Consider the following 8393-nt stretch of genomic DNA (forward strand, 5'->3'; position numbering starts at 1 on the left):
CTCCCACTGGTTATTTTCCCTTTTGAGAATATTCCGCTCCCTCTGTGAGACATCCTTGACACTGGCACCAGGGCAGCACCACCCCATTCTGATGTCTCACTGTGAGCTGCAGAAATGGCAGACTGTGCCCCTGACTGGAGAGTCCCCTATCACCATCGATCATGTGGAACTGGATATACCTCACATTATGTTAGAAGCCAGTCTCAGTACCAGTAACTTGGCTGTCAGTGCTACATTCCCCTGAAAGTCTATTACCACCTACATTTTCCAAAACAATACACTTGCCTGAGATGGGGATAGCCACAGGAGACTCCTGCAGTACCGACCTGCACCCCCCCCCCAGCTTTCCTGGCGGTAACCCATCTACCTGACTGTATCTGCAGTATCCTGCATTCCTGAGACTGCCACCTATCACACCCCCGGCTCCTGTCAATTCCTCACTGCCTTTAATCACTCCTCCACCAATCCATGCGTTCCAATAGGATTTGCAATCACACTTGCTGCAGTCATAATCATCAGGATCATTGAAACTCTCCCTAATCTCCCACATCCGACAGGAACAGCACGCCACTCTACAACAGGCCATCTCTCCGCCTTAACAATCTACAGACCAAGACAAAGGCAGAGTCTTACTGCTCTAAACACACTGCCCGAGAATAACTTAATGCTTACGGTTCATATCTTAAACATTTAATCAAGGGACCGTAAGACATTAAAAAGAAATCCTCACCTTACTCACGATTGTAGATTGAATAAAATAAAACCGACTAAGATTGATATTAGAAGAGCCTGAAACTCATTGAGCTGATCCCTGGCTCGGAGTACTTCCATGGGTGAGGTCTCTCTGAGGGCAGCTGTGAAATGTCACTGTTTCTCTTCTCTGCCCACTCCATTTCCAGAGAGATTTTTAACTTCACATCAAGTCAGCTCAGAGAGGTCACTGCTTGGTTTTATTCACTGGGGGTTGCCTTTGCTGCCCAGACCAGTATTTCTTGGCCACCTTTACTTGTCTTGGAGAAAGTGGTGGTGAACCGCCTCCCTGAAATGCTGCAGTCCATGTACACCACAGTGATGTTTGGACAACAATCCCCCTCTGGCCCCACGTCCCTCCCTGTCTCTGTAATCCCCCTCCGGCTTCAGAAATTACATGTCCGTGGCATAAGATTTTTATTTGGATTCATTTTTGTTTCATAACCCCCCCCCCTCCCAAAAAAAGCGAAATATTTGGCCCCAAACAAATTTCTGTTGATTGACCTTTCGGAGAGGCTGACACATGGACGTTGCAGTATTTTATCTCACATTGTACACCTAGAATGATGGAACTTTCTTTTAACCATTGCTAAAAGGGAGGCAATGGCTTAATGGTATTCCTGCCAGATGAGTGACATGTGCAATGTTCCGAGGATTCGGGATAGAATCCCAACATGGCTGATGGTGCCATCGGAATTCAATACAATCTCGAATGAAAAGGCGAATGATGACCATGACACTATTGTCGATTGTTAGAAACCCACCTGGTTCACTAATGTCCTATAGGGAAGGGAACGGTCATCCTCACCTGGTCTGGCCAACATGTGACTCCAGACCCACAGCAATGTGGTTAACTCTCAACTGCCCTCAGGAAAAATACTTTACAAACTGTTAACAAATACTCCGCAGGTATCACTTAAAAACTGGCTGTTCACATTGGGACCATGTGAATATCTGAAGGGCCTGAACTAAAACTGAGTTTCAGCTTCACCTTCTCCCTGTCTCACATCAGTCTGTTTACACCCAACTCCAGAACACACTCATTGAGCCAAGCAGCCCTCACAGTTGCAGCCCTGTCATCTTCATTGTCTGCTCATACCTACATTGCCCTCAGCCTCCTGTACTGTTCCAATGCATCTCAATGGGAGCTCAGGAACAGCACCTCATCTTTCAATTCAGCCCTTTGTCACCCCAGAGTCAACATGGACATCAGCAGTTTCTGAATGAACAGACAGTTGTCAGAAGCTGGAACATTCCACCTGAAAAGGTACTGGAATTTGAGTCCAAAAGGATTGTTAATGGGAAGTTTGGAGGTAATTGAAAACATGAAGTTTACAGGTTAGCATCATGAAGTGGGTGGTTGGGTCTAAATCTGAGAGTTCTTACAAAGAGACGAAGTGTAATTTGGATAAATCTGTGCTCCCTCTCAGGCCAATATCTCCTTCCTCAGCTGCAGGGCCCAGAACAGAGCACACACCCAAAGGGTGATCCAACCACGAATTTGTACATCTTTCTGCTTAACAAAAATATTGGAGATATCTTCCCACAAACAGAACAGACAAACCTTTCTCCTTCCACAGTTAAATGCCAATGATATTCAGATCCTGATGACTCAATTGACTGTAAAAACTTGCTTTTGAGATCCCAGCCTCAATTATTCTGATTTAATATCCTATGAAATGAATTCACAAAACAAAACTCAAAGTCAGTACAGGAAGAATATAAAGACATACTTTTTTCTTGGTATGTGCTTGATGTGTAAATGCCTCTCTTCAAGTTGCACGCCTCCCCCCACCCATCCTAGGAAGGGGACATGCACATACGCCTCACTGTACCTTACCCCCAATAACAATGGCGGCCATATCCCAGAACCTTTCACCGCCTGAGGGCCGCAGCCATTTTCCCATCTGCTGCAAACGCGGGATTAAGAGTTTCTAATTCAGATTTACGGACCACACAGAGTGTAATTAAAACTTCCCAGTCTAAAGTGAATCATTATCTCCCTGTCTCTGAGGCCACTCTCCCCTTTCCGGTTTGCGTCTCGCACATTCACCAATGCCCGAGTCACGTGGCACTGCATCGGCTGAGTTACTGGTGACGTGTCATCCCACTGGCCACGCCCCTCATTCACTCCCATTGTTTGGATGACCAGCTGGTTCCACTTGGTCCACCAGTCCCACCACCTTTTCCGATTGGTCCGAAGCTGCCATCAATCAGCTGGACTCCATTGTGAGGTCAGTGGTGGTATCCTCCCCCTGTCTGAATCACACCCAGAAGGTGTATGGATGGGGTCAATCAGGAACAACAAGCAGAAGGTGCTGGGAAAGCTCAGCAGGTCTGGCAGCATCTGGGAACAGAAATCTGTCCAGTGGCCCTTCTTCGGATCCGATGGGAGCTGGGAAAATTAGAATCTTGACAGCATGGAAACAGGTATTCGGCCCAAAATGTCCACAGAGTCCCTCCAAAGGGTATCCCACCCAGACCCATTCCCCTACCCTACTACTGTATATTTCTCCTAACTAATGCACCTAACCTACACATCCCTGAATATTATGGGAAATTGAGCTTGGCCAATTCAACTAACCTGCAGATCTTTGTATTGCAGGAGATAGGGGTTAAAGTGTAAATAACAGGGAGGGACAGAACCCAAAGAGAGACTGGAACATTTGGAAAGAAAAAGGAGTGGATTACGATCTGGCTGGGGGGGTGCATAGCTGTTAATGGGGGGGACAGGAACCTGTGTCTGGCAGCATCTCAGTGGAGGTGGCCGAAATGACAACTGATGATCTACGTTCTGCTGCAAAAACAGACCCCGAGCTTCCAGCTGCCTGCCACTTTAAACACACGAGCCTGTTTCCTGGCCAACATCTCTATCTCATGCTTACTGCTGTGTCCCAGTGAAGCCAGAACATACCAAATGACCCCATATTTCGAGGACTGCAATTTCCCCTCCCATGTGGTCAATACCATCCAATATATCTCCTCCACTTCCTGCACCTCTGCCTTTGAACCCACATCTCCAACTGCAACAAGGAGCCCCCCCCCCCCCACCAAGTCCTTACCTTCCACCCAGATACAACACATCATCTTCTGTCATTTCCACCAGCTACAATCAGACTGAACCACCAGATTCTTAAGGGGTTTGACAGAATAAATACTGATGCGTCTGAGGGTAAATACGGTGGGGGGGAAGGGGGGGGGGGGCTCTGAAACCAGATTCTGAGAATGTCACAGAATCAAGGGTTCTGCTTTGGGTTCGTCAAGTTTAAGGCAACACAGACACGGGTAAGGGGTTTCAGTAGCAATGGAGCCGGGATGAGGAGGAGATAAGCAACGGTTTAGAGATTGGAATACCTGGTGTTTGGGATTGTGTAGATGTCTAATCAGAAGGTCAGCTTCGCGTCAGATATAACAGCAGTATTGTGAAGAGTGTAGTTCTGCTGCATAGTTCCCAGTGAGAGGGAGAGGCTCAGCAGTTAGGGAAAGGAACTTGTTAGGCAACGGGTTTAACCATTACAATGTTTCATTGGAGGAAACTGCACCTAATCGAGTAGTGGGAGCGTGGTAAGCAGTTTGATAACTGAGTAACAGTGGAGTAATGGAGAGGGATGATGGGGAGGGAGAGCTGGGCAGTGTCAGTGTACATGTCAAACCCAACATGGTACTTTTGCACAATGTCACCTCCTGGCAGTATGCACGTGAGATACAGGAGGGGCCAAGGATAGATCCACGAGGGACACCAAATGCAAGGAATTCAGAAAGGAAAGGGAGAGGGGAGATGGAGCAGGATTTTCCAACAACCGTGAGGTCAAATGTCAGTTTTTCACAGAATGGGAGAGAAGGACCATAACCAGAAAAGATAGAACAAGAAACAATGTCTGTGAATCGGTGAGGGGGACTGATGTGGAGGAGGAGAAAAGAGAGTTGGAAAGTCTATGGTTTAGTGAGATGAGGGTAAAGGGTCAAGATGAGCTCTGATAAGGCTTGACATGAGATGAGATTGGAGAAAGATGTTGTTTTGGACAAAAACCGGGAACACCACATGAAGCAGTTTGACTCAGTGGGCTAGTGGGAGGGAGGGAAGCTACAGATCGGATTATCTCAGTCTTAGTGACAAAGAAACTCTATGTACTCCAAACTCTTGTTGTTGGAGAAAAGGATGGAGGAGACAGAATGATGGACAGTGTTTCATAAAGAAACAAAACCTGGGTAAGTGATATTTAAAGCGAGTGAACAAACCAAATGTATTTAACTTTTATCCTGAATATTAAAACAAACGACTGAAGTCCTGGTTCGAATCCCATCTTGGCAGATGGTGGAATCTGAATTCAAGAAAAACTAACTGGAATTAGGAATCTCCTGATCTCCATGGAACCATTGTCAATGGTGAAAAACATCCTGCCAACCTGACAGTGACCCAGCAAGCTACTCACTGAAATAATCACTGCAAAGTCTCAACAAAGGAATGAAACTGGATGGACCACTCTGCATCTAACAAGGCACCAGAAAATACAACCACAGAATCAGCCCTCTCGATGGTGCACCATCCTCCAGACTAACATCTGGATTTTGGTGCCAAACTGTGCAGAGCTGTCTCACAGACCAATCAAGGAACAGCCTGACATAGTCATACTCATGAAATCAACCCTTACAGACAATGACCAGACACCACCATTACCATCCCAAGATATTGAGATTGTGGTGATGGAAAAGCACAACAGGTCAGGCAGCATCCGAGGAGAAGGAGAATCGATGTTTCGAGCCTAAGCCCTTCATCAGCCTGATCTGCTGTGCTTTTCCAGCACCAGACTCTTGACTCTGATCTCCAGCATCTGCAGTCTTCACTTTCTCCTGAAATCTCTGGATATGTCCTGTCCCAGCAGCAGGACAGACAGGCAGATGTGGTGGCACAGACAGGGAGGATTTGCCCTGGGAGTAAACAGCATTGGCTCCGGAGACCAGGAAGTCTCATGGCTCCTGCTGATTACCACGTCCCGTCCTCCCTTGGAGGATGAATCACTTCTCCTTCATGTTGAACAACATTTGGAGGAAACACTGAGGCAATAAAATGGTGTCAAACGTACTCTGGGTACAGGATTTCAATGTCCACAAATCGAGACTAGCTCTGCAACAGAATTACTGACTGAGCTGGTCAGGTCCTAAAGGACATAGCTGCTCAACTGAGTCTGCAGCGGGTGGTGAGGGAACCAACAAGAGGGAAATACATACTTGATCTCATTGTTATGAATTGACTAGCGGCAGATACATATGTCTATGACAGTATCAGTACGAGCGACCATCACACATTCCTTTTGGAGACAAAGTGTTGCCTTAAATTTGAGAAAAACCTCCCTTGTGTTGAGTGACACTATCACCGTTCTAAATGGGACAGACTTTGAAGAGATGTAGGATCTCAAACTGGGTATCTCTGAGGCACTGTGGGACATCAACAGCAGCAGAACTGTACTCCAGCACAATCTGTAATCTCATGGGTTTGTAAATCCTGCTCTCTCCCACCACAATGGACAGTAAAGGAGGGCATGCAGCACGAGGCAGACTTAAAAATGAAGTGCCAACCTGGTGAAGCTATCAAACAGAACTACCTGCACATCAAACAGCATCAGTAGCAAGCAACAGAGCTAAGTGATCCAACATCCAATGGAACAGATCGGAGCTCTGCAGTTCTGCCACACCCAGTTGTGAACGGTGATGGACAATTAAACAACTCACTGGAGGAAGGATCACAGATATCCCCACCTTTACTGATGGAGGGGCCTCACACATCCATGCACCAGATAAGATGACAGCATTTGCAGCAATCTTCAGCCAGACGTGCAAAGCGGGATGATCCATCTCAGCCTTCTCCAGTGGTTTCCAACATCACAGATGTGAGTTTTAAGCCAGTTCAGTTGAGTTTGAATAACATCAAGAAATGGTTAAGTAGTGCAAAGGCTACAGGCCCTGCCAATATTCTGGCAATAATACTGATGGCTTGTGCTCCAGAACTTGCCACCCACCAAGCATCTACCGATAATGTGAAACATTGCCCAGGGATGTTCAACACAAAAACAGGGCAATCCAACCCAGCCAATTTCCCTCTATCAGTCCACATTCGATTAGCAGTAAAGTGATGGAAAATGTCATCAACAGAGCTACCAAGCAGCTGCTGCTCAGCAACAGTCAGCTGAGTGACACTCATTTTAGGCTCCACCAGGGCCACTCAGCTCCCGATTGTGGTACCGCCCTGATTCACAATCCGGCAACCAGCTGAATCCCAGAAGTGACATGAGTGTGATAACTCAGTCCCACTCCAAGACCACTATTTCTAGCTGATTCCACCCTTGTCTCAGCTCATATACTTTCATCCACCTTGTGTTATCTCCTGACTTCATTTTCCAAACACACTCAGGGCCAGCTTCCCAAATTCAACCTCCCTGTAATCTCAGGAAAGTCTAAATCTCTGCTTGTTGATTCATCAAAACGCTCCTATTCATAATCAACATAGAGCCACAGAGATGTACAGCATGGAAACAGACCCTTCAATCCAACCCGTCCATGCCGACCAGATATTCCAACCCAATCGAGTCTCACCTGCCAGGACCTGGCCAATATCCCTCAATTTAAAATTCTCACACTTGATTTAATTCCTGGCTGTGATAATCCCTAGCTCCCTGCACCACACACACTTTGAGACCTCGACAACCCATTTTCTTCGAGACTCCCAACCATTTGTTAATTCATTACTTCATCTGTGTGGCTGTTTCTACAGTTGCTGAAGCAGCACGGTCTGAAATTCGCAGCCAAAACCTCACAGGTCTGCTTTCCACCTTTAAGACATCCCTCAAAACCTGCTTTTTGGCAATGCTTTTGGTCACCTGACCTAATATCTCCACCTCTGGCCTTATGTCTAAAGTTCTCAATAGTTTTTTTTGTAAAATTATAAGCATGATAATAAAAATACAAACTGTTGTTGATTTGGACATTATTTTCAAATCATCACTGTTGCTGAATGAATAACCTATAATGTCACTTACCCAACCACATTGTGGGAGCACCTTCACCACACAAACTGCAGCTGTACAAGAAAGTCAAACATCATCCTCTCCACAAGCAACAGGGCTTTGGCATTAATCACTGGTATCTGTGGAAGGAGAAACACAGTTGATGTTTCAGGGAGTGCAAAATGGATTACAGGGAATGAAAATGGTGCAGAATTTGATAGTCAGAAATGGAAGGAAAATACACTTGCTTGTTGGAAAAAAAGAATTCTTGACTGTTGTGAGAAGTGATTTTGGTTTGAACTTTAAGATGTGCCTGAACCACAGAAAAGACAAAGCTTGTGTTTCCTTTAGAAACCACAGAAAAGACAAAGCTTGTGTTTCCTTTAGAACATTTTAACATTTTATATATTTAAAAGTAGAATAGTGTCTAACAATTCAAGCTGCAAAGTAAGAACAAACAGGCCCTTGATTGATGAACACAGACAGGGAAGAATGAGACCTTGGCTGATAAGACTGAGGATAGCGAAACGACTCGAGAAGACATCAGTTACAAATTAATGCAGAAAACATCTGCTGATAAGACCCTAGACAGACAAAGAAGAATAGGTCTTTGACTAATGAGACTACGGGGTGAGAAAAACA

At 45.7% G+C, this 8393-nt stretch overlaps 1 protein-coding gene across 1 annotated transcript in view; it reads right to left on the reverse strand.

The window, feature by feature from the left end:
• Positions 1-7899, reverse strand: part of LOC148139665 (uncharacterized) — a 481109-nt gene extending 473210 nt beyond the window's left edge. The window contains exon 1 of the transcript XR_015753566.1: positions 7785-7899. The gene's annotated coding sequence lies outside the window, so the exon portion shown is untranslated. The remainder of the gene's footprint in view (positions 1-7784) is intronic.
• Between the last annotated feature and the right edge of the window lie 494 nt (positions 7900-8393).

Source organism: Chiloscyllium plagiosum, unplaced genomic scaffold (assembly GCF_037043375.1).
Source record: "Chiloscyllium plagiosum isolate Xiang-an unplaced genomic scaffold, Cpla_swu_hap1 HiC_scaffold_38, whole genome shotgun sequence".
In the NCBI taxonomy this organism is placed as follows: Eukaryota; Metazoa; Chordata; class Chondrichthyes; order Orectolobiformes; family Hemiscylliidae; genus Chiloscyllium; species Chiloscyllium plagiosum.